This window comes from Cheilinus undulatus, linkage group 22, assembly GCF_018320785.1.
Source record: "Cheilinus undulatus linkage group 22, ASM1832078v1, whole genome shotgun sequence".
In the NCBI taxonomy this organism is placed as follows: domain Eukaryota; kingdom Metazoa; phylum Chordata; class Actinopteri; order Labriformes; family Labridae; genus Cheilinus; species Cheilinus undulatus.
In genome coordinates, this window is record NC_054886.1 from 13,732,356 (window position 1) to 13,758,579 (window position 26,224).

At 39.5% G+C, this 26,224-nt stretch overlaps 1 protein-coding gene across 6 annotated transcripts in view; it reads left to right on the forward strand.

Moving 5' to 3' along the window:
- The window catches only part of pcdh7b (protocadherin 7b), a 161,194-nt gene that overhangs the window by 75,129 nt on the left and 59,841 nt on the right, over positions 1 to 26,224 (forward strand). The gene's annotated exons all lie outside the window — the stretch shown is intronic.

Here is a 26,224-nt window from a genome sequence, read left to right on the forward strand (position 1 = left end):
ACCTAGAGATAATCATACAACGGTAGACAGGCTTAGAAACAAATCAAAACAATGAGGTTCAACCTTTTTAGTACTTAAATCACAATTCTCCTTTTTGTTTGGTGATTTTTGGTATTGGTTTGGTAGTTCTAGAGTGGTAGGTGTGATGTGTTGAGGTTGTGATGCAGTAGCTGTTTCGAGCGTTGCCACAAATGAACATTACATGAAGACAAGGTCTTATGAGTGCTTGAGGTTCTGCTTCAGAAACCGTGGGCCTATTTGATCAAAGGGACTACACTAGAGAGCAAATGAGACAGATATTTTCCTTAAGATCAACACATTTCAGACTGTCTTTCTCCTTTGGGTTTTCAGCTCTTTTCTTCAGAATTCTCATTAAATTCCATTTGTCAACTGGCTTTCAACTAGGATAGATATCTACACCCAGCCTAGTTTCTCTGAAGACAAAGTAATGAAGGAGTCACAGTGGGGGGTTAATACCCAGGTTGAGTTGTTTAGGACCTGATCAGATAGCTGTTGTAGTCTTTTGCAGCTCTTGTTTGGCTTGAGGCCTTTACGGAGGAGTTCATTTTTCCACTATGGGGAGATAGAAGTGATGTTCTGTAGGTTGTAATGCGAAAAGACTGCAGTCTAGAGAGAGTGAGTGGGAGCAGTGGAGAGCAATGGAGCCTATTGTAAAAGGAAGTCCCCAGGTATTGAACTGTTTCTTCCCTTTCTGAACCTTTTCACAGCTAGCATGAGCTACTTCTCTTCTAGGGCTAAGATATGTGCGAGTGGGTGTATGTGTGTGCATTTGGGTGTGCATTGAGAGATGGGGGTAATGGTCCCATTCATAGTCTAGGAGTCTGAGGCGACGCTTAACAAGGAGTAGCTGTCTTGAGAGTGCTAAGCCTAAGTGCAGAGGCTTTCCCGCTACAGCTTAGGATAAGGATATTCAAATGGCTTAAAGATACACATCCTTTTTTTTTTTGTATGGAGTAGTTTTGTCAGAGATGTCTAAACTTTTTTAGAACAGTGCTGCAAATATATCGCCCAGTGGAATCCACCAGGAGAAAGCAAACAAAAGAGGGTCACCTTAAGGGAGTATCTAAAGGGTTTAATGTCTTTAATGGGTTTTCAGTGAAGGGATATAGCAAATCAAGCGTGTCAGGTGAATTAATGTCCAAGTGAGCATCCTTAAATATTGGACTAATGCACATAACAAAGACTTCTACCTTGTGGATATTTAAAATCCCTCATTTCACTCATAGGCATCCATTAACTGGCAAAGTGAAGCCATGAAATGGTTCATTATATTTTGGTTTTGGTTTGTGTTTAAAAAAGCAATAAAGGGTGGCAGATAGCTATCCATATTACTGTTACTGTATAGCACATCAACTGTGTAGAGTATTGGTTAAATTAAAACCGCAACTTAATTCAAGATGTGAGGCTCTTTTTGTAAATGATGGGAGCCAGCTCTCGTTTGAGAAACTGTTTTACTTTCTCCATTTTTTTTTTCTTTTTTTTTGTGTGTGTGTTTAGCACATTAACTGTTTAGGGAACTGGTTAAATAAAAAATACCACTTAATTCAGGACAAGCTATGAGGCAGTAGTGATGTGTAGTTCTCAACATAGCATGTTCTAAGAGCTGGCTCCTTTTGTAAACGATGGGAGCCAGCTCTGGTTTGAGAGACAGTTTGACTTTATTACATTTTGTTGAAATATCTAGCACATAAACCATGTAGAATATTCGTAAAATTGAAATTAAACCTAGAGTCAGGACAACTGCTTGTGAAAAACTAGTGATTTTTGTGAGATGGTTCTAAGAGCTGGCTTCTTCTTTGAGTTATCGGAGCCAGCTCAAGATTTAGAGACAGTTTTACTTTATTCCATTTTTGTTGTAATATTCAGCACATAAATTGGTGGGGTAATGGTTAAACTGAAAGACCAGCTATAAAGCACAAGTGATTTGTTGTTTGTGAACAAGACAGTTCAAAGAGCTGGCTCCTTTAGTAAATGATGGGAGCTAGCTCTTGTCTGAGAGACGGTTCTGTTTAATTTAATTTTTATTGTAGTATTTAGCACATAACCTTTGTGGGGTACTGGTTAAACTTGAATGACAACTCCATTCAAGGTGACCAGTTATAAAGCACAAGTAATTACCTGTTTGTGACTGAGATGATTCTAAGAGCTGACTCCAATTGTGACTGATGGGAGCCAGCTCTCATTTAAGAAAGAGGTTGACTTTATTCCATTTTGTTGTCATATTTAGAAGTTAAACCATGTGTGGTATTGTTTAAACTGAAATGACAACTCAATTCAAAACAACCAGTCATGAAGCACAAGTGGTTTGTCTTTTGAGAATGAGATGGTTCTAAGACCAGGCTCCTTTTGTGAATGATGGGAGCCAGCTCTGGTTTGAGAGACAGTTTTACATGTCTTTCAATTAAATTTGATTCAGAAAACAAAAAAAATCTTAAATTGGAATGCTGAGGACAAAAAGTGCCCAAACACATTTCAAATTTGTCTACCTTACCTATTTTAAAATTAGCAAATGTTACCATAAAAATAGCTAATTTCAATTTGATAAAACAAAGTTGATAACAATCAGTCCTGTTGGACTGAAAGTTGATTAAATTCAACTTGAGAAAAATAATTGTAAATTTTGTTTGAGCAAGTCTAAATTTGGAATACTTGGTGTAAAAAGGCAAAAAGGATTGTCCAATTTAACAACATTTACACAAACAATTTTTTACAAGAATTTTAAAGGCCTTCAATGAGAGCTTGTTGGTGCTACCTTGTGGATATTTAAAATCTTCCATTTCAGCCCTAAGGAGCATTTTTCTGGCAGAGTCAGACAGAAAAAAATGGCTCATTTCTGATTTGTTTATGTTAAAAATAACAAGATAACGGCAGCTGATAGCAATCAACCCTGTTGGATTGAAAGCAGGGCTGGCCTGTCAATCAAATTCAACCTAGAAATGAACAAAACAGTATAAAATTGGAATCCTGAGTATAGAGAAAGGCACATTCCCATTTCAAAATTGTCCAATTTAACTACTTTTCAATTAGCAAATGATTCAAAAAGACACAGTCATATGATCCTCGTCATTTTTGGTTGAGCTTGGCGCACACATGTTGTCAATTCTCCCTTTCCACGGTTTCAAACGATACTATTGCAAAGTAAACTGCTGCTTTAGACGAGATTTGTTGGAGAAACAGAGTCAAGGTCATTTCACGAATCATTCTCCATCCAAGACAAACAACACACTCGGCTGCTGCTCTGCTATCTTTAGTGAGATCAGCCGAACTGGTGTGTGTGTGTGTGTGTGTGTGTGTGTGGAGACTGAAGGGCAGCTGCACTTCTGTGTAATGTATGAGAAGATTTGTCTGCTTCTTTAGTCGAGATCTTTTGTAATCTTAAATTCACCTCTTACATTCACACCGTTTTAGCATGTTTACACAACTCTGAGCTCTAACAGCTTGTACTCTGATGCTAAAGATATGCAATGTGGATTTAGGGCGGCGTTGTGGCCTGTAATTGGTGAAGGTCTGGCCATGCTTACATTAAAAAAAAAAATTAGCCACAAATTTCCTCTTTAAGTGCCTTTGAGGAAGATGCTGAGCCCCTGGTTTGCTCACTAATGCTAGGTCACTATGGATAAAGGGCATGAGCTAAATACCTAAGTGTAAAGTAAATGCAATCATCTAAGGTTAGGGCAAATATTGGCGAACTGCTCTGGCCTCTTGAGGGATGCTAACGACAGTCATTAGCGCTCCCCTTTGTGTTGTAGCCAGAGCATAAACAGACACCATCAGCGCTCTATATGGAGCCCCAGACCTTTTGGAAAATTAGGAAGTTATAAGTGAAGAGGGAGAACAAAAGTTAGCAGATGGTTTGCGTTGGTGCTCAGTGCTGGCATGGGCATCATTAGCGACAGGTAATTGCAAGCTTTTACGTGCGTAGTGCGACTGTGATTCAAGGCGGGAGTCTGTTTCTTTGTCCTGTGGTGGACCAGAGAAGGGAGGGAGTGAAATAAGGCGTTGGTTAATTTTAGAGGAAAGGAGATGATGGTTTGAGTTTATTTAGGAATATTATATCTCAACTTTGGGGCTTCAAACAGTTTGGAAACTTTGTTCCAAAATCATCCAGATCCATCAAATTCGACTGGCCTTTTTTGTGTTGGGGTTACATGGGCACAAAAGCAAACGTCCCTCTTTGATTCTCTGTTTTATTCAGCCCTGCCTTGCTTGTTGTTGATTGATTTTTGCACAATAAGCTCAAACAATCGTCCGGCACAGCAGCTGCCTCACACGCACGGATGCACACATGCAACTTCTTCTCAAAAAAAACACACAGAAATACCCCGGCATCCGAACTAACCAGAGCCAGACAAACACATGCAAAGATAGCAAACACAGTCTGTTCATCACTCCAAGTCTTCATCCTTCCTTTCCTTCCACTGCACAGCTGTGCCAAGGGACCCTGTTTACTTTCCCCTCATCTCCTTCATCAAGGTCAGGCTTCGAACTTTATTATTTTCTATTCCTTGACTCCTTTCCATTGGGACTGTAAAAAAAAAAAAAAAAAAAAAAAGACAGAAAAAATCTCAAGCCAAGGCAGTTTTCCTCCAGAACTGAATGAAAATAGGGCGCATCGAGGTCACGGCGGGCATATGAACACATTCTTGACCCATTCCATGCTGCACGAATGATCAGACAAGACTCCTCTGCAGTTTCATCCTTGTAGACTTTTATTTCACACGGCTGTAAGTTGCATGTCAGGAACCTTTGAGAATTATGCCATTCCTTAAATACATCTTTCTAAATTTGCTCAGTACATTAGAAACTCGAGTGAGAAATACACATATCCTACAAAAAATTCTTGAACAGCGCAAAGCGCTTTATAGTGCTCAGTGAAAGGCACTTGGCACTTTCCATGAAGTCTTGATGTTTTTGATGCACAGCTGGGCCCCTCACTTATTCATAAGCTTACCCGGGTGCTCATCAGATATTCATAAACGCTGAGTGTTTGGAGTCAAACACCCGATTAGGCCGTTGCGGATGTCAAAGAGCCCTTCCAGATAGAAATACGGCGTTTTTTTGGTGGGTCAGAGACTTTTACTCTATTATTGATCTCCACTTTGCCGTAGGGGGCGCGGTTGATGCTTCAATTCTTAACCGTATTAGTTCAAGTACACCTCAAAATAACACGCTTCCACATAGCCCTTTCATCGTGAGCGAGATGTCTGAGGTGTGCAAAGTGTTTTCTTGTGCGAATGTGAGCAGCTCGCGGCAGCAAAAATGTAATATCATTGTTGAGTACATCAGTACAGATATGCTGTGCTTGTTGCTAGGGGTCACGCTGCCAATGATATATCCTATTTGATCCATAGCGTGAGTCATTATTGCATAGGGGCTTTTTCGTGGATAAAATGCTAATGTGCATCTTTAACCTTCTTATATATGTCTGAGTTAATACAACAGTGTGTGTTCTGCAGCCTTGGGCTGATGCTGTACGCAGGTAGAAAAAAAAGATAATATATGCTATGTGGACAGAAGTATGTCGAGTACAAGAACTGGGTTAAGCTGAACACAGGAAATAGAAAAAATAACAAAGAAATCAGCTTATTTTTATTTCCTGTTAAAGGAGTGATTCAAGCAGAGATGCTTTTTAAATTACCTTTGTGATCCCATTTATGATTTGAGTATCTTTAGAGCAGTGGTGGATGAGGGCATAAGGGGCAGGGGGAAATTTAAAAAAGGAAGGCTGCAGTATGAGTACGCATAAAAATGGCCATGGAATAAAAGTGAAACAGTTTGAAACCTTTGTTGAGATATACTGTTTTTCAGGACTGACAGCTTTATTCAATATGAAACAATTTTCTTTAATTTTCAATTAAAAAGGAACACCAGGAGAGTGCAACGTCTCACATGTGAACACATAAAGGCCAATTAATGCACCTGGAAGTTTGGCAGCCTTTATGGCACTTTATTGCTTTTTGTCCACTTAGAGGGCACTTTATCTTGTTTTGTCCGCTAGAGGCAAAGGTTACTTTATCAAGTCTTTTCCACAGCATGGCATCAAAGAGGGCACTATATCCCATTTTGTCCACTGGTAAGACACTCTAGAGGTCACTTAACAAGCTTTGTTCACTACAGTGTAGCCCAATATGCACTTTATCACATTTGATCCACTGAAAGGGTGGCCTGGATGGCACTTCTCTATGTCTTGTCTACTGGAATGGCACTCTACGGGGATGTTTATCTCATTTTGTCTGGAAGGGAACCTTAGAGGTTACTCTATCAAGTTTTTTCCACCACAAGGCATGGTAAAGGGCACTTTATCATTTTTTGGCCACTTGTAGAGTACCTTGGAGGGAACTTTATCATGTGTTGGCCACTTGTAGGGTTCCCTGGGGGGCACTTTATCATATTTTCTCCACCCCTAGGGCACCCTGGCGGGAATTTTATCAAGTTCCGTCCACTCCTAGGGCACCCCTGAGGGCACTTTTCTGTTTTGACCACTCCTAGGACCCTCAGGGCCACTTTATCATGTTTTGTCCACCCCAAGGGTACCCTTAAGCGCCCTTTATCAAGTTTGGCCACTCCAAGGGCATCTTGGACGGCACTTTATCATGTTCCATTCACTCGTGGGGTTTCCTAGGGGGCACTTTGAGAGCACCTCTTTTGCACTGTCAAGTTTTGTCCATTGGCAGGGCACCCTATGGGGAGGTTATAGTGTATTTTCCACTAGAAGGGCATCCTTTGGTGACTTTTTTCATGTTTTGTCACTAAGAAGGCACATTGGAGGGCACTTTTGTTGCATTCTTATTAAACACTAGCTGACAGCCTTCCCTGTCCCCCTCTGAAATCAACGGTGCTTTTGAACCACTTCTACTTTGATTATCTGAGCTTAGATAACCAACACAGACCCTATCACCCTCCCAAAGGGGGTAAAAGAAAATGCTCAGGGGTTTCAAGATAATTCACAAGGTGGAAGAGAAGGTAAATGATTAACATTTCCTTATTTATTACAAATTTTACCATAAACGTCTGCAATAAAATCTGAATCTAAGCAGAAAGTCTAATGAATTTTAAGGAAAAAAGGTGCTATTTCTTACATGTGCCTTGGACATTGGTTTACTCAACTTTTTATTTACCACTACATCCCTGAGTGCCTCTCACCAAGGCTGACACCTGATTTTGTTGATGCCAGCTTGCTAAGACAGATGAATAGTGCAAATTTATTGTAGCTTCTAAGAGAGTAATAGCACGTCCTACAGGCTGCTAACGTTAGCATGCCTCCCACGTTTCTGTGCTTTGGCTGCCAGACAACTACCCCCCCCTTAACACACACGCAAACACACACACTTACAGACACAAAAACCCACACACCAGACTCTCCTCTGTCTCTCCTGCAGAGAAATCTTGGGGCACAACTTCTGGATTACAAACATCATCATTTAATGTTAGATACCTAGCTTAAAGACAGGCAGAGGTGGCGAAGCATGGCAGTTATATGTCTGGTAGTGTGTGAGGAAAACCACATTAAAGATATAGGAGAAAAAAAGAAAAAGGCAGAGAAGTGCACACATGCTCAGTCATTCATATTCCAGCTCTGAAGCACCTCACTAGATCACTTCATTGTTGTTGTTTCTATTTACAAACCTTTTTTTTTTTTCTTGCCCGTTGGAATGCCGCTTAGCTTGGTTAATAATGTGCGCATATGTGTGTGCGTGTGTTTGTTTGTGTGTAGCTCTGTTCATTAAGCGCGCCCAATTGTAGGGCCAGATGGCAAAGCGAGTTTGTTTAATTAAAACCATTCATATTTCAAGAGCCGAGCGGCAGCAGCACTGGTCTTAGGTCTGATTTCCCTCAACTTGGTGGAGGGATGGGAGTGTTTTTTTTTTAAGGTGTGTGTTTGTGTATGCCACCCGGCGCAGAGCAGCATAGTGAAAAATCACCCAGCGGAAGACGCTCGCACCATCAATCAGCGTGTTACACATGCACGCCCTCCCCAAGGTTAAAGTCCATGTGTGCACATGAGTAAAAACACTAATTTGGAAACCAAATCAAGGGAGAATGAAAGGAAAAAAACATTAAATGTTCGGATGCTTATACATTTTGCAGCTTGTAATGTGCAATTGTGCCCGCAGTCTCATTCATTTCCATCTGTCCTTTTCCCCACGCCCCTGATTTCTTCTCGTGATATCCTCCGGCGAGCCGACAGCAAAGGGAGACGGGAAGAACAAGGGGACCTGCTGAGGGGGAAAGTAAAGAGAGGGATGCATGGCATGGCAGGGTTGGAGTAAATGAGTCACACACTGCGTGGGAGCCCGAGAGAGACTAGGAGACAGAGAGAAAATTAATAATAAAAAAAAAACAGAGAATGAGAAACAGAAGGATGGGAAGTAAGAGAGGGATGGGGCTACATGCATGGTGAAGTTCGCCAGCAGGGAGTGGCGCTTGACAGAGAGATGATTGATCACTGCTCAGCCGGAGCAGGCAGGTATTCAAATCACACCCTAGTGTCACATCTACAGCACTGTCTTTCTCTGTGTCCCTCCACAGGGATATGTGGACTGTAAAGCCCACCCAGTGCAGTCTTAATTTCTTTAACATACTGCTGTGATGCACGTTAGCATGGGAACCAACAGGAAGTAGAGGAATCTCTGTTTTTTAAGTTTCCTGTTAAAATAGCCACTGTGGAATGTCTAACTTAACTCTAATGTGCTATTGGGTGACCCAACACGGTTGTTTTCTTGCCGTGTTTTTTTCATGATACGTTGCAAATCTGTTGAAAGAATAACAAAGTCCACATCGTTAGGGTAAAGTTAGGGATGAATGCAGTGAGTAAGCATGGCCCAGGGCAGTTCTCAACCTCTCTTTCCTTAGGGCCCCTCCTAACCCTAACCCCTACCCCCAGGATTCACTTGGACAAATATGTATTTAATTGTTTTCATTGACAAAATCCAAATTTAATTGGCCTACATACCCTTTTTCTTGCTGAGAGTTGTGTACAAAATATGCATTATAATAATAGGTAAAGAGAAAGAAGATATGTTAATTTCTGAGAAAGAAATTTTTAAATATAATCTATAATCTGACCAGTTTGGTTGCCCACAAAATTTACATCTTTAAAACGCTGTGAATTTATGACTTCAAAAATCTGACATTTATCAGTTTATACTGTCAAAATTTATTACTATTAAACTTGGAAATTTAAAGTTTTTTCCTAATAAAGTCATGACCTTCTCTCAGACTCTCTCAGAAATTATGTTTGGTTTCTTGTAAACCTATGACTGTATAATCTCAAAACTTTTTTCCTTAAAAGTTAATAGATCCTCTTTGTTGTTGTTGTTTTTTACTTGTGAGGATGGCACACTGTCATCTATGTTTCTAATCAAGATTTTAAAAAAATATAAAATGCAGTGGAAACACCAGATACTACGTCAAAAAAAAGGACATACTGGAAACTGCTGTTCTGTTGCTGTATCGTTCAGGTTGTGTGCCCAGAATGCTAAAATATATATATATATATATTCTAAAATTTTATTGAATCACAGGCTATGAATGCTTCTTGTTTTAGATATATTGACTCGAGTCTCAAGACCTTTGAGATGTCTTTAAGAAGTCCATTTTTGTATTTTCTTCTTAATTCATCTCCAGCTGATGCTCGGTATAACCCAAAGACCTCACCCTGGACAGTTTTCATTTAATTTCAACTGCTTTCAACAGCAGCAGTCGCCTCCTCGAAAATAGTTTACTCCGTGGATTATCCAGAGCTGTGGGGGCTCAGAGCCCTCCTGTAGGGGTCAAAAGCTAAATCTCAAGGGTCAAAAGATGATTTACAGGGTGGCTGAGCAGGAAAAAATAACATTTCTAAAATATAGCATGTATTTCTTTGGAATATTAAGTCTTCGGACCTTGAAAATAAAGACACAGAAACGGTCTTTTAAGAGTTATATTTGGGATTTGTTAGGGGTTTGAAATTTCCTATGATTCCTTAATAAAATAGAGGGTATGAAATTATATTATAGTGGCAATTTTAGTTGAAATCCTCCAGTGTTTCAGCACCGCAAATGTGCCCTTATTACATTGAAGCAGAGGCAGCTATTTAAGGGAAACAACTCAAGGAGAGATTTGTTAAGACTTTAACAACCAAGGGACTGTAACTGTTGAAAAAAAGATGTAATGTTGCTATCGCTAAGTTAGAGAGGAGACAGACAAAAATAAACAAGAACTGATGTATGAAAGTGTTTCACCGGCGCACACACAAACACTCACGTATTGTGAAAGTCCGAGTGTGGATAATGGAATTGTTGCTGTGGTGTTTTGTGCAGCTAGAGGCGGCCTGACACCCACTCCTGACAGAGATTAAAAAAGCCATTCAGCCGGCTTACAAACACTGACACACAGAGAAAGCATCACACAGAGCAATGGCCATTTTTGCTCCCGAGAGAAAAAGTGCAGCCTCTTTATATTGCACTCAGAGTGTGTATGTACAGAATATGAGCCATTCTTACACACAATAAAAGGCAGCCAATGTGTTGTAAAAGGTGTTATTGTCAAGCACTTGCGATAAAACTCTCGCTCTGGTAAGGCAGCCATATTGTTTTTGGAGGGAAACGTGTCGATATTGGCGTCTGAGATATTTCTATATTGTCTTGTGCAATCTGGATGCTCATTCGATAACAGGAGGAAAAAAAGAGAGCTGAATGCTTTTTCATGGCACTGCAAAGACATGAGTGTAATTTCAATGAGGGCCTGCAGTCATACGCGCCGCCATGTGCATTTTGAGCCTTTTTAAGTGCAACGAAGCGTCGACTGGCAATTTGGCACTTCTCCAAATGGCACGGACATTTGTTATGTTCAGAGTAAAACCGCTTTCTCCAGCAGCTGTTAATTTGGAATGCACCTCTTTCTCGCCTTACCTTACCTCACTCAAGATATCATCACTCCTTGGCTCAGGCATGTGTGTCAGGTGTAGGAACCAGCAGGGCGGTCTTCAATGAAGACAATTAAACACCTCCGAGGCACTCAGCCAAACTCTCCCGCCCTCCTTCCCTCTGTTCACCCCCCTTCCCTTCTTTCCTTTCCCAGACACTCTGTCATCCCCTTGTTTTCCCTCCTCCTAACTTCCCCTCTTTTTGTCACAGTAACCAGTTAGTATTCAGTGGATGATTATGAAGATCAGGGGAACAGGTTGTGTGGAGACCACATTTGCCGGTGCATGCTGGAGCATCAGGTGTGCAGCACTGGGACACAGTGGGTGCCATGTCTCTCCCAGTGTGAGCTCTGAAGCAAAGGGATGGGCTAGCTGCAAGGGATGCCAATTGACCTTATTCAAATAGCAGCCATTTTCCTCTGTCATTATAAGACTTGGAAACCCAAATAATACAAAAAAGCACGAAACTTAGCTTATTATTTCCCTCTTTTCAGAATTCACCACTACCAAAATTAATAGTAAAAGTCTGAAGGGCTCTAAAGTTAAAGCAGTATTGATAAATCATTAGCTACCATCAAAACAATTGCTAATTTTGGCATTCAATCACCAGCTAGCAAAAACTGTCAATGCAGAACTTGTTGAATGCTAACGTCTGCATTTTGTCAATTTAAACAGCAATAAGAGAAACATGCTAATGCAATATTAAGCAAAGAAGTAGTTAAATGCTTAAGTTAGCTTTGGCAATTGAAAACTTTTCAGTTATTAAATGTGATTTTTTTTTTTTTTAGTTTTTATGTCTCTGAATTTTCACTGTCAATGAAGCTATGAAATGATTATCACTACATTCCTTACGTTTAAAGAGAAACCAATAGCACTTGAAAGGGTAGTCAAAGAAAGTTAAATGCTAGCAAGAGTTTTTGCTTGTGTATTACAGGTAGTTTGTAGAATCTGTTGTTTTACTTTAGTTATTGTTTTGTTCTTTTAATCAGTGTTTCAGGAGAGAAAGGTAAAGATTATCACATACCTTGTATTTACAGGGAAAGTCAGAGTGAAATTTGAGGTTAGTAGATTAGCTAAAACTGAATAATGTTAACAAAAGCTTTGGCCAGTGTATTACAAGTAGTTTTATTGAATCCATAGTTTAACTCTGAGTTCTTTCAGACATCTTTGAAGTCATGAGGAACATGAAATAATAAGGATTCACGTTCCTTACATTTATAGCAAACTCCTAGCTAAGTGAGCTAGCTAAAGATGCTCATAAAGCAGTGTCTGGCGTTATATTTGAAGGTCTAGTTTATTTAATCATTTCTTGTGTTATTTTATTTATTTATTGTGTGAGTCTGTGTTTCTGATGGGGAAACATGAAATGATAAAGATACTTTACAATCATAAGGAAACTCCTAGCCAAGGGGGATGTTAGCAAAAGCTGCTATAATGCTAGCAAACGCTTTGACTTGTGTATTGCATGCAGTTTATTGTATCTGTTGCTTTACTTTAGGCTTTTAGGGCATCTTTAAGTCACTGTTCAAATAGACATCTATGACTATATGAAGAGGACACTTTCCTTTAATTAAAAGGAAAATTTATAGCAACGTGGTAGCTAGCTAAAGCTCAATAAATGCTGTCAATACCTTTTCCTCATATTCAACAGCATGTCAAATCCATTAAACTTCTTCTTTTACATCTTTTGACAGGAAGCATAAGAACTGATAAGGATGATCACATTCTATACATTTAATAGGGAAACTCCTAGCTTAGGTGGAGGTTAGCTAAAGCTAGTTCAATGCTAGCAATAGGTGTGCCTCATAGATTACATGTACTTTGCCAAATCTTTTTTTTTTTTTTTTCACTTTAGGTCTTTAGGAAGTCTTTCAGGTTACCCTGAAGAGGATAGATGTTTATGAAAATCATAAAACCCCTTACACTGATATAGGCTTCTTGCTAATCTGGTAACACAAAGAAGTGTATGAAATTGTTTTTTGGAAACTAAAAGGTCAGCACTTGTTCTTTTTTTTATAGTTATTGCAAGTTATCCCTATGTGTTTAACCTAATTTGAAGCTATTCAATTACGCCATCTGCCACATCTCCTACATTTTGGCAACAATTCCAGCAAGGAGGCTAGCTAAAAGCTAACAAATGCTGTTTATATCTTTGTTGCAGAGGGCTACCATGTTGCTTTAAATACGAGCAGATTAGGCTTTTGCAATTCAGATTATTTAAGTCAGTAATCAAGAGGAGTGTGGTGAAATGAGGAAGACTGACTGGAAATTTTAGCTAACAGCTCTCAAAGCTAGCAACTTTAGTAACTTTTGGATGCTAACATTTGCCCTTTTCTAATGACAGCTAATAGGCTGTCAAATATATTACTTTTTTTTTCCTTTATAAGGCGACCAAATGTGGTTTTGGTGTTTATTTGTTTAAGTTAGTGAGTATTAGGACTACAAGGAAATGTATCAAATGCTAAAAAATGTTTTCACATGGCTTACACCCCAAAATCAAGTTTAAGGACCAGCATTTGCACTTCCTGGAATAATGATACAAAGAGGGGGAAATAGCCAACATTTGAATGTGTTCGAACAATTCTCCCTGTAGAAAACAAGTGTTTGTTTATGTTTTTTTTTTTTTATGAAGCCACGTGTGAACGTATATATTTGGACATGCATATGTTGTAGCTTGCCAACTTCACACCAGCAGTATTTCTGAGAAGAAAAACTGTGAGAGCCAAAGAATGAAGGCATTCTTTTTTATTTTTCTCACCTCAGGGAATTTGTTGCGAAAAAAAAAGTGCAAACAAACACAATTCTAGGAAAAAAACACATTCAGGTGTTTGCACATTCTGTAGGCCGACACCAAGCTGGGGCCGCTCATGCATTCATTCATGTATTTGCCAAACATACTATACTTTATGTGCAAACATCGTCTCTCACTACCCCCTCCTTGTACCTCCTCACAGTTAAGACACAACACAAATGCATACATAATAACTCTGAACACATTCCATCCACACGTCTGGAAAAACTTGTAATTACATTTTGCATACAAGGAATGCGGCACTGATTATAAAACACATTACCCTTACATGATTGTAGAAGTTTCCCAGAAAGGTGAGCATGTTCTGCCAAGCCTAACTGAACCAAATGGAACCAGATGGAACCCATTTCCAGGCTACAAACATAAATATGACTTCATTTTAAGGGAGGGTTTGCCAAAATTGATAAAAGATACCCGTGTGAATCATGTTGTGCTTGTGTGCTGCAGTCCAAATGCAAGCAGTGACACTGCTTTGACCTTTAAGACAGGAATTGCAAATTGTGTACAGTTTTTCTTGCTGTGTTTGTGCTTGAGCTGACGTGTGTTCTAGCACTTTCTCTGTTTATCTTACACATTATATATGTGCTGCATCTGGCCAGCCAGGAGACTGACCTTTGACTATGCTGATACATACTGCACATTTTCCCCCGCCTGCAACTCAGTCATGTAGCTGAGTGAAAAAAACTTTTTTGTCTGGTTTTCCCCACGTGTGTGTGTGTTCACAGGAACAGCTTGCTGTGCCACATCTCCAGCAGGCTTGGTTGTAAACTGGCATTCCTTCTGGGAAAGGATTTTGTCAGGAAGCTCCCTGTTCTGCCAGCAGCATTGGCTGCTCCCACTAATTGATCCCAATTAGATCGTATTATTTAGGAATTTGACATCATGTTCGTCTTTCAATCGGGCTGGTTTGATGACTCAGAGACGTGGCTAAATGCTGTGAAACTGTCAAAACAGAACAAACAAATGGCTGTTTGCTGCAGGCGTTATACTGAGAGGCTAATCAGTCTGTGTTGCAATGGTCTCAGTGAGTTGTATTTCCTTGGCTTGGCGGTGAAGTAGCGTAAGATACACAGTGAAGCATTTAGACAGTGTTTAGTGAAGCAGCAGTGTAACCTGACAGGGTCAAAGTCCCTGTCTTGAAAGCAAATTTCTTTTCTTACAAGTTCAGAGGACATCTGCATCTGAATGATCACGCACAGAGGAAAAGAAATCAAACACACATAAACATGCCTTCAGGTTGCTAAAGAAAAGATACATGATGCATCATAAGAAAAGCTCATCCCTGAGGGGAAATTCACTGCTTGCACAATGCTATTGAACATTATACTCTCATAGGTCAAGAATACACGCACATTAACAGGATCCTGTTCATGCATGGAGAGATGTCAGAGTAAGGGGCTCCTCATGAGAGAGGGCCCAAGCAGTTTGGGTTCAGGAGTGCTCAGAAAGTGAACTGGCATCCCTCTAGAAAGAGGGCCAATTTCTGTACTTTAAAACAAACTGGGACTTGAACCGGCAACCCTTAAGTTCCCAACCCAAGTCTCAACAGATACAGCTGCTGCCGCTTGTGTTAATCTATGTATATCTCAACATTATTGACTGTTTTTAAAGCATACTAAAGCAGATAAGTTTGAAATTAAACAATAAATAATGATATATATTGTGTATTATACAATTATTGAAACTATTGTAATGGATATTTTACCATCCTTCATTTCAGTGTAACTCTCACTGAGAATCTCCATTTATCTCTCTTTTGGTTAATTTTTGGGATAAGTCATGATTTTTTTTTTATTACAATATTCAATAATTCATAAAGAAAAATCTGTATGCTGCAGGCCACACAGAAAAATAGAGGCAAAAAAAACAACATGAAAGATTGGGAAAATACTCAGAAGCTGAGATAAGAGGGAGAACCTCGTAGCAAGACAAAACAAACTCATTAAAAACCGCAGAATATTCGTGTTTAGTGTTGCCCTCTGTTACTGCTGTCATACATGAAGTGATTATCCTTTTGCTTTATACCTTACCCAACTTTTGGCACCATACTGAGCTGGAGCTAGGTAGAAACCTTGCTTTAGAGATTGTTTATTACGTTAACAATGAACAGGATTTGGGTGCTTGATCTGTTAGCCTATTGATTGCAATTTCCATCATGCATTAGCATTATGCAAATAGCTTTATATTAAGACACAGGCTAATCTGTGAGAGTATATTACAGTTTTTGTTTGAATAACAGGCAGTAAATTTTCCATGAAATGCACAGCCCTCTGAGGCTGATGTTATTGTATATAAGAAGATAAACAAGCAAAAAAAAAAAAAAAAAAAGTTAAAAAAATGTTTTAACTGTAAATTGTAGCCACTTTCTTTTGGAAAACCCTCATTTTACCATTATAAAGATGCTATCCATGCCTTCATAGCCCTTAAAGACGTGTCTCTAGTAAGGCTGGAACTTGGGTCACTTTTCAGGGCCTTTAAAGATTGAATCCACCCAAGTAATGCCGATATTGAATGTCTTTTTATCAATTTTTAAATATTATTTTTACATTTTTCTGCTAGCGGCTAATGCTGTCCGCCATATTCTATTTGTGTCCCACAGTGACTGTGACAACCAATGGCAGGCTTTTCCATCGCTGCATTATACTTTGTCAAACTGCACATGTATATCCTTAAGAAGTTGGTCAGAACAGCTGGAGAGAAACAGAGTCTTTGTGTTACTGCAGACAGGAACTGGTTTGAATAATGGTTCCAATAAAGCTAACACATGCTAACAAATTTTTGTTGGGGTTGGGAAGTTAAGGGCAGCCATTAGGAATGAATGGAAATGGAGGAAAGTTACAAATTAATTTGGGCAAGCCTTATTTAAACTGCTCTTGCCTGGCTACACTCTGATGTCCTCCTTGCAAGCTGCTCCTCCACCCAGCTCTTCCTTTATTCTACTTCTGACTTAATCAGTGTTATTCTGTTGTCATTGATGCCTGCTCTACGCTGAGGTTTTGCTGCTTCTCTCTCTGCCTCAGGCTTTCCTTATTGGCATATGAAGAGCAGGAATGTGTGCTGTACCTGTTTAATGCTTTCCATGTAGGCTCATAGAAGGGCGGAAGATCCCAGAACAGCCATGTTGCCAAATATGAATAGCAGCATAAGTGATAATTAATAACTGCTAATAAAGAAATATGTACAGCTGCAAATCATGTGTTTCTTGACAGAGTGGTCCTGACTGAGATGGTATTTAGTGGCATATTATATGGCTGAAAGCAGGGGGGAAAAAATCACAAGAGGCCCTTGACTAGTAATGTTGGAGGTCACTTCTTATATAATGTCCTCTTGAATGAAACCTGTCTGTAAAAGAATTGCAGCCATTCATTATCATTCTATAAGTGTCATAAACTTTGCTATCAACCATTTATTAACTATTACCACACCATTTGTAGATGTAGAAGTGTTTATAAGTACAGTTAAAAATGTCCTGTCTTTTTGCAATTACATTGCCGTTTGTTATTCATTTACAATCTATTTAAAGTGATTATAAATGAAAATCAATGAAGCGTTAGTTTGATGAAGTGCTCTGCAGGAGGTGATCAACACTGCCTGTGTGTGCCCAGGCATGCATATAAAGTATATCTACATGTGTGCTACAGTGCACATTCCTGCACATGCATACAAGTCCGAATGGAGATGCATCATCCTCTCAGCGGTGCCACAAGACTAACGCAGCCCACCAGAACTTATTTTTACTCCCCTATTTCTTCTCCCCCCTCCGCTCCCCGCCTTATAAAAATAGATGAAAGCATGTAACAATGGAAGAAGAGGGTTTAGCCTCCCCTCCCTCTCCCGTTCTCCTCTCCCTTTTCTCTCTTTGAGGATGCAGTTAATGTGTCTCATATGGACGCAGGGTGCAAAGGGAGGAGAGGGGGTTCAAATGAAAAGCTAACACGGTTTATAAAAGGAGAGCGGTGTTTGCGGCCCACGTTTGGCACAGGCTCTGACCTTTTGACACGCTGAAGGGGGAGTTTCATGAGATGCAACACACATCTCCAAACAGAGCGGCACAAAAGGCTCCCTTTTGCAGCTGTATGCATGCGTGCACGCTCCTTTCACCTGGAGGGACAATATCCTCCTTAGTTCCTCTAGCTGAAGAATTTCATTATTTCCTCTTTTTTTGTGTCCATGCTTGAGCTCGTGGACACAATCATCCAGGGTCACATGTGCATTAGTGGAAAAATTCCGTCCTAAAGCAGATGTTTTTTATTTTTTTTTCTCTCTCTTCCAGCAAAAAAAAAAAAAAAAAAAAAAAAAAAAAAAAGATGCTCATTATTTTCTTACCCTGAACAATCCTTCTGCCGTTTTCTCAGAAGTCGACAACGAACAGAGGTGCTTTTTTTTTTTCTTTTCTAGTTGGAGCTGTTGGAGAGTGCGCTGAGTGACTTTAATGCATTTTATGAGAGATTTTTTTTTTTTTTTTTAACTTGTCCATTTAGTCCATCGAACCGGTTTCCCTGGCGACTGCCCGGCACGAAACTCACATAACGGTCAGCATTAGCACCATACATGTTTTATGAAGGCCGAGAGCTCAGCCTACTTAAGACAAACACTCACTGAACCATTCACACAGCCGTGAAATTGGTGTGTGTGTGTGTGTGTGTGTGTAAAGAGGAGGAAATTGCTTATGTAGCCTATGTATGTATCTGTGTGTGCCTGTGTGCTGCTAATATTTGCACTTTTCCTGTTTCTCTCTGGTGGATGTAAGGCTGCTTGAGTATGCATTGATGAGCCATTTAAAGGCTGTTGCTATTGTGCTCTCTTTTAACTCTCACTATGTAAACATAAAAATATTTTAAATATATATATATATATCATATCGATCAGTAAAATTTGTGAGAGAGGTGACCAAGAACCCTTAAACTTATGCAGATGACTGTATGTCTCAAATTAAGGGTAATTGACTTCTGGATGTGGATCTGTTTTCATATGTTGGTTTTAACATGAACCTAACCACAAAAACAGGCTCTTTTTATGGATTTAAAAGGAAATAAGTAAACTGCTCATCCACTGAGCTGTTGGTGAGTTTTTACAGGGAAATGAGACAATAGGAAGCAGGACTTATTTTGCATCAGTGTGGCTGTTCTGGAATCCCCCTGGCGTTCCACAAGCCTACTTCCCATGCCAAAAGGAAAGCCTGTGGCAGGGAGAGAAGCAGCAAAAACCCAGAGTACAGCAGGTACCAATGGATTAAGATACAACAGAATGACACTGATTAAGTCAGAAGTAGAATAAAGGAGGAGCTGGGGTGGAGGGGGGTTGCAAGAGCAGCTTGCAGAGAGAGCAGCACAGTGTAGCCAGGCAAGTACAATTTAAATAAGGCATCATGTTAGCCAATAGCCTGCTTAGTGCAACTCAGCTGGCCATCAGCTGTCAGTCAAAAGTCATCGAACATTGACCTTTTTGCACTTCATTTGTGTCTTTTTCAACTCATGACAAGTAACTTTTTCCGTGGTTCGGTTCATGTCCTAATACTCTTTGTTTTGTTTCTAATTAACATCATGTCTGTATTCACAAAGGATGGACTTGAGCTAATATTGGAAAACAAAAACACTTGTTGAGGGTAAAGGAATTATTTTTAGGCATTACATGCCATTTCCCTCCCCCTTACACTGGAATGAATATTCAGTGTACACAGTAATAGAATCTCCATGTCTGTTTGAGTATATAAGTAACACAACAAGGTCACAAATTGCTTCACAATTAACCAAAACAACAAAGAATTCTAAAAATGGAACAAAGACTTGCAAATGTATCAATGTTTTAGATGTTTAAAGGCCAATTTGCAGAGATGTGTCTTGAGCTCCTTTTAGAAAGATGTTCCTGATGTGGAAATTTCCATTCAAGTTGTTTCTAACATTATGCCCTGCACTTCTCTTTTCATGTGTTTTTTTTTACACCTGGTCTTAAAGGTGAGGAAGCCTGCATCAGAACACATATTCACCTTTCCTGCAGGTGTGCATGTGTTTTTTTTCCCCCTCTCACCTTCAGGTTGCAAAAAAAGAGGCAAAAAAAAACATGAATCCCTTTTCCTTTGTGTTCCATTCAGCGTTGCAGCTGTCTTTTCAAGCCTTTAAATGCAGCAATCACCTCACAAAGCTCTGTCTCACCTATGCACGTCACTTGCGACTGCAGGCCATAACTTCCTGTGAGGGCTGGGGAACCCAAAGTGGCGATCAAAAGCGCCCATTTAAACCACAACAGAAAAAGCCAAAACACATCAGTGGACACAATCAAAGCAAAGTAACGTGATACTGCATCCAAACAATGGAGGTAAATGCTGCTTGTATTTAATGAGGGAAAGCCAGGTGAGTTGTTTTTCTTTCTCCAGGGGTTTTTACAAAAAGATTAACCCCTTTGAACACACGCAAATAGGGGCACACCTGTTGTTGCACATTTGTGGCGAAGCTGGAGACTCTTTGTCTGTTTCCTGCTCTTTTGTTTGCACGTCCCCGCCTGCAGACTAATGGCTACCTTACAGGCTAAAACAATAGCATTTATCTTGTCTGTAGCTCAAGCTTAGCCTCAGGCAGTCACTTTAGCAGAGGTTGTGGAACTAGTCACAAAAGTGCCTCCATAGGGCACACAAGATTAGATTGAAGAGGTGGGAAAACTAATGAGCGATGGTCAACAACCGTTAAGAGCTGGAGTTGTTTAAAAGTTTCAGATCCTCTCCTTCACTTCGCTGTTTTTCCCTTCTTTAAAATGTTCTTTCGTGACTTCTTTTTTTTTTTTTACACATTGTCAGAGCATCCAGCAACCCTTCAAATCTGATCAGGCACAAGGGGAGAGAAAGAGAAAAGGAAGCAGGAAGAGACTGACATGATGACAAAAGACGCCCCCTGCATGCGCCTCCGCCACCGATGGACTGTCAAAACAGAGCATCCTAATCCACATGATGTGCCTGCGAGTCCACTCACAATGCCCGCAAAATGTGCAGAATTCAAACACATGTAAAAATCTCTCCCTATCTCTTTAAATAAATGCCCTGAGATCAGCCATTGGCAGCCTCGGCGAATGCTGCATCGCCTGCAACTCAGTGCGAGAGAATGGGTTTGTGCAATTGTCGAAGGGATGCTTCTGGGAAGAGGCTTACCTCTGGCAAATCAAGGGCTTGTATACATAGGCAAGAACGGATCCTTTGTGCTGCAGGGGAGCTATTGAATACTGCATCTGAAATACATAAAAAGTCTGTTTTAAAATAAACACCAGTGTCTCTCTGGTTGAACAAGGCTACTGTATCCTTCACTGCTTGAGCACAGAGGGCTGTAGGATGCAGAGAGGCACCGTTTAGCCTGCCTCCCACACACAATGTACGGCTCGGATTTGAAAATCTTCTGGAAGTGACAGATTGGGTTCACTCACTGTGCAGTGAAACAAGTTACAGTCATTATCCAGTTATAGCTGTTATGCGGAAGTCATTTTCAAACTGCTCTTTAGTTGTCTCATAGCAGGACTGCCACACACACACACACCGAATCTGGGGGTGTGAAGTTAAATAGGAGTGAGTTTCGCTGACCTTTGCATCCGGCTTCTCTTCTCAACTGAATTCTAGCTGCTTCAGCCACTGTTAGCATATCGTACGCCAATCTCAGGCAAGTTGCATTGTTTTTGAAAAGGGAACAGGAACAACAATAAATATCAAGTCAGGCCTGTTTCACACTTAATTTCTGAAGGTGCAGAGTCAATCAAAAGTTAGCTAAGCTAACATTTGAGGCCAGTATATCTTCTCTGTTTCTTGGTGCATTAGCCACTGCTAGTAGAACAAAGGCTACCTCAGTCACTTAATGAAGAGTCTTTGGGGTTACTCAGCAAAGTCTTGCTGTGGACTTCTCTGAAGGCCACTGTCATTCATTCGTACTCTCAGAACAGAAATACACACTAAAACGCTCTAAATTAAATCAGATTAAGCTTCTGTTAGAGTTTGGGTAAAGGTTAAGGTAACAGAATACCAAAGTGAAAAACCTGAGCTGCAAAACCTGATGACAAAATTTTTAATGAAGCAGAGTAAACAGTTGGCTTACAGGAATAAGTCTCATCCCCCATGAGAAACATTCTAACACAGCAGGTGTAGCCTCATAGCTCTGTCAGCTACATAAGCTATGTAGATAAAGGAGATAAGTAGCTAAAACTAAGCTCAAAATGCAGAATTGTATCTACATAGCTAAGTAAGCTTTTGCTATGTTTACTAAAGCCCATATTGCTAAAGCTAACTTATCTATAGATAACATACCTATGTAGCTAAAGCTAAGCTCATAAAGAACCTTTGTAAGATATTTAGATACACAAGCTACGTATCTATATTTGCTTTAGCTATGTTTGCTGAAGCTGCTAAAGCTTACTCAGCTTTCCATAGCATAGCTACATAGCTTAAGCTTTGCTCACAAAGAATCTATGTAAGATATCTAGATACGTTATCTGTGTAGCTACGTTCTCTTTAGCTGTGTGTGCTAAAACTAATGTTAACACTAACTTATATATAGAAAAAATAGCTATATTACTTAAGCTTAGCTATCAAAGCAGCTACATCAGGTATGTAGGTAGGTTATTTATGTAGCTACATTAGCTTTAGCTATGTTCTCTAAAGCCAGTGTTGCTAAAGCTAGCTTATCTATAGAAAACATAGCTTCACAGGTAAAGCTCAGGCCACAAAGTACCTCTGTAAGATATCTACATATTTTATCTACGTAGCTACATTAGCTTGAGCTAAGTTTTCTAAAGCCAACATTGCTAAAGCTAACTTATATTAGAAAACATAGCTACATAGCTAAAGCTAAGATCACAGAGAAGCTAAGTAAGATGTGTTAACTATGTAGCTACATTACTTTTAGCTATGTTTGCTAAAGCTAACATTTTTGAAGCTAATTAGTTAGCTGTCCCCCACTTCCTGACACCCAACAGACATTCAGGATCATGCGCTTGTAAATAACCTATAGGATTTCCCGTTGTATTATGTTTGCATCATGAAAGGGCATTATTAGCAACCTCTTATCAAGTTTAATTGGAAACCTGTTTATAACTGTATGACACTGCTAAGCTAACTTTCTCAAATATGTTTGGAGACAAAAAATAATTTAATTTCATTGTTGTAAGAAAAATTTAACACACAGGATTGTGTTATTTGTTGTGGACGGGAAGCACCGGACAAAATAGATATAAATTGTGTGCTTTATATAGATTAGTGCACATATTGGTTAGAGATGTGGAAAAATTCATTTTTTGGAGAAAGATCTGAAAACTTACATGCATTTGAAGTGCAATTGAAATGTGGTAAAGGCAGAATTGCCTATCTCTAGCTTGTCTCAATTTCCTAGTATTTACAGGATAAATTTAATCTGGCAACCTACACATCCACATCTACTAATAAACTAGTGCTGCTTGAGTTTAATTTTAGCGTCGAACTTGCCAGTAAACAATTGGAAAAGATTTGTCAGCTGTTTGTTACATGGAGTACTGTTTTAAGGCACTAAAAGTGCTTAAGTTCATACTGAACTCTGTAAGTGAAAATCAGTCTTGGCAAGAATTTCAGTAAGAATTGAAACTTTTTGAGCTAAGGGGAATCCGGTCTACTCGTTTGATTTTAACTGAGAGTAAGAACGCAAAGGAGAACGAGATAGAGGGAGATGAATGATGATTCCATCACCCCACACATTGGGAATCTGAAGTCACGCCAGGGCAGTATAAATCATCTCAATCCCTGAGCGATTACAGACGGTGCAAGGACACACACGCATATGCATATGTACACACAAAGATATATAAACACACACACTTCACCTTGTTCCAGAGCACCACAAATCACAATTCAAATCACTCATCTTTATTAAAAAAAGAAGGAAAGAAAGAGGCCGGTCTCCTTTAATGGCTCAGCAAGGTTTAAGCTTAATCAAAAGCAACCACAGATTATCAGCAGCAAGAACAGATGGTTTTGGAGTGAAAATTACATTTTCCAGACATTTCTTGATTGTTTGCTCTTTTTTTTCCAACCCTCCCTCCTTGGTGTTATTATGATTATTACTGCCCCTGCTTTTGGTGATTTGGCAATGCTTTTGGTCTTAAAAACGTATTATCTTGGCTTAAGTCCCGCTGACCAATTCCACAAAACTGCTCCTGTTGGGACCTTTCAATAGCGTCAAAAATCTTAATCCACCTCGACACATACATGCAGTAATCCCCCCCACCCTCCTCCTTTTCCTCTTGAAAAGACCATAGCTGTCAACACTCATGTTCTCTGGCTGAACTCTGCACGAGGACAAAGCAATTTGTTTTCAAAGCATCAGAGGAGGAGCAAGCAGGGAGCAGAGGAGGGTGTGGGGGGTGTTTTTGAGAAGGCTGCAGAGGGGTGAAAGTGTGTACAGTGTATAAACAGACTTTTGCAGGGAGAGAGCGAGACTGCAAGAATAAAGACAGCAAGTTCCCCCTCTTTTTTTGTGCTCTGGGGCTTTGATAGAAAGCCTGCAAGCCAAAGAGTTTATCCGCTGACAAAGGTGATGATGAGAGAGAGGAGGGAGCGGGAGACAGGCAGCTAGAAGGAGAGCGGGAATGTGGGAGTGCGGAGACGCAATTGTATTCTTTGGAAGGTGTTATGCAACCTGAATGCAGACGCTCCCACTTTTTCTTGTGATTAATTGTGCAAGCGTGTGCGTCTTTAAGCTGGAGATGTGCCGCTTTAATCTGAAGTGCAGATGGTATGAATAGGGCATCAAATAATGAGAAAAAACAATGCACAGAAAGATTCAGTGAGCACCTGCGTCTGATGGAATGCAATGTCTAATGCACTACAAAACAAAAAAATCAGTTAACACTAGAAAGAGCTGAATTCCAAACCTGCTAGAAAGACTGTGAGGTATTTAGAGTGCTAGAATGCAAACCCTGTTATCTGTGACAATACAGACCTTAAACAAACAGAAACACACTTATTGTGTTGGGATATCTTTTAAAAAATGAATGTCATAAAAATGTAAAATTTATTTGAGACAGATTTCAAAAGCTTATCATAATTGTTCCATATAAAACACCTTCATTTGTGATGGATAATTTATCTAACACTCAAATCAGGATAATAACAACTGGTTGTATCTGATTTGATGATGAACATTACCTTTTGATACCCTTAATGATAATTTTAAAAAGACATCCCAGTATCACGAATAAACTATTTATTAAATTTAGAAAAAACATTGTCCTGTCCACCGGAAAGTTTGTGCATGATTTTCCTATAAATGATGATGTTTCTACCACCTGTGATCACCAATATTTTCACACTAACAGCCATTTGCACTTTTTTTTACATAAGAATCAGAAGAATGACATCAAAGTTACACCCAGGAGAACTGTTAAAGCTTAGCTTGTGGTTCTCAACTGATGAGTCGAGACCCAAAATGGGTCATGGATCTGTTTCCAGCGGGTCATGAATGTGAATTATCACAAATTGTCAGTCTGTTAAATTCCTTTATTTTTTCTGTAATTTTTTTTTTAAAGCTTGATGGTAATTTTTTTTTTTTTTTTACAATTATTCAGGCATTTGCATTGTGAATCGACCTGACATCTTTAAGGAATTTCCCCAGTAAACCTTTTTTAGGAAATCCCAAATTCCCCAAATTTTGGGGAAATTCTGTGGGCATTGTCCCAGAAATTTTGATGACATTCCCCATGACATTTCCTCATTAATCGTACCAAATTTCACAAGGAACCAGAAACTTTTTGGATTTTTTAGCAGTAACTGTTTAGACTTTCACAGAAAATTTCAGCAGTTTTTTTCCTGGAAACTTCCAGGGAATTTCACTGGAATCATCAGTAAATTTTTCAGAACCCTCCTGGAAACCTTTTGGAATTTTGTCTGGAATTTGTCTCAGAAACTTTCGAGAATCTTCTATACTTGGTCAAAGAAAATCAGCTATTTAAGTCATGATTGCTTACTACGGAGTTGGTTGTGGGTCCTGAGGCAAGACCACTTGAGAACCACCAAGCTAAGCTAAAGCAACACTGCAAGATTTTTTACATCTAAGAGTATTTTAAATTGATAATGTTCATATAATTTATTTCGTCATTTTTTTAAATTATGTTTTTGTTTTTTGTCAACCAATTTGTTGTGTTTTTTTCAATGCTACTTTTGCCTGTTTAGTTGGACTTAATAAAATATGGGAGCTTTAATTTTCAAATCATGGGGTAAATTTGGTCCTCATTAAAACTGCAAATACTAATATAAAAACATGAATTGCCTGCTATTGTTATACAAAAACTGCATGCCACATTCTTTCATATTCTTAAAATACCTTATGATACATATTCCCATACACCTCAATAATGATGTAAATTACTCAGCATTGCCTGTCTGTTGCTTCTCAGTGGATGGCAACTGATTGTCAGGGTTGCCAGGTCTGTGTGACAAAACCAGCCCAATGGCCAATAAAAACTAGCCCAAAACCAAGCCCAAAGCTGAA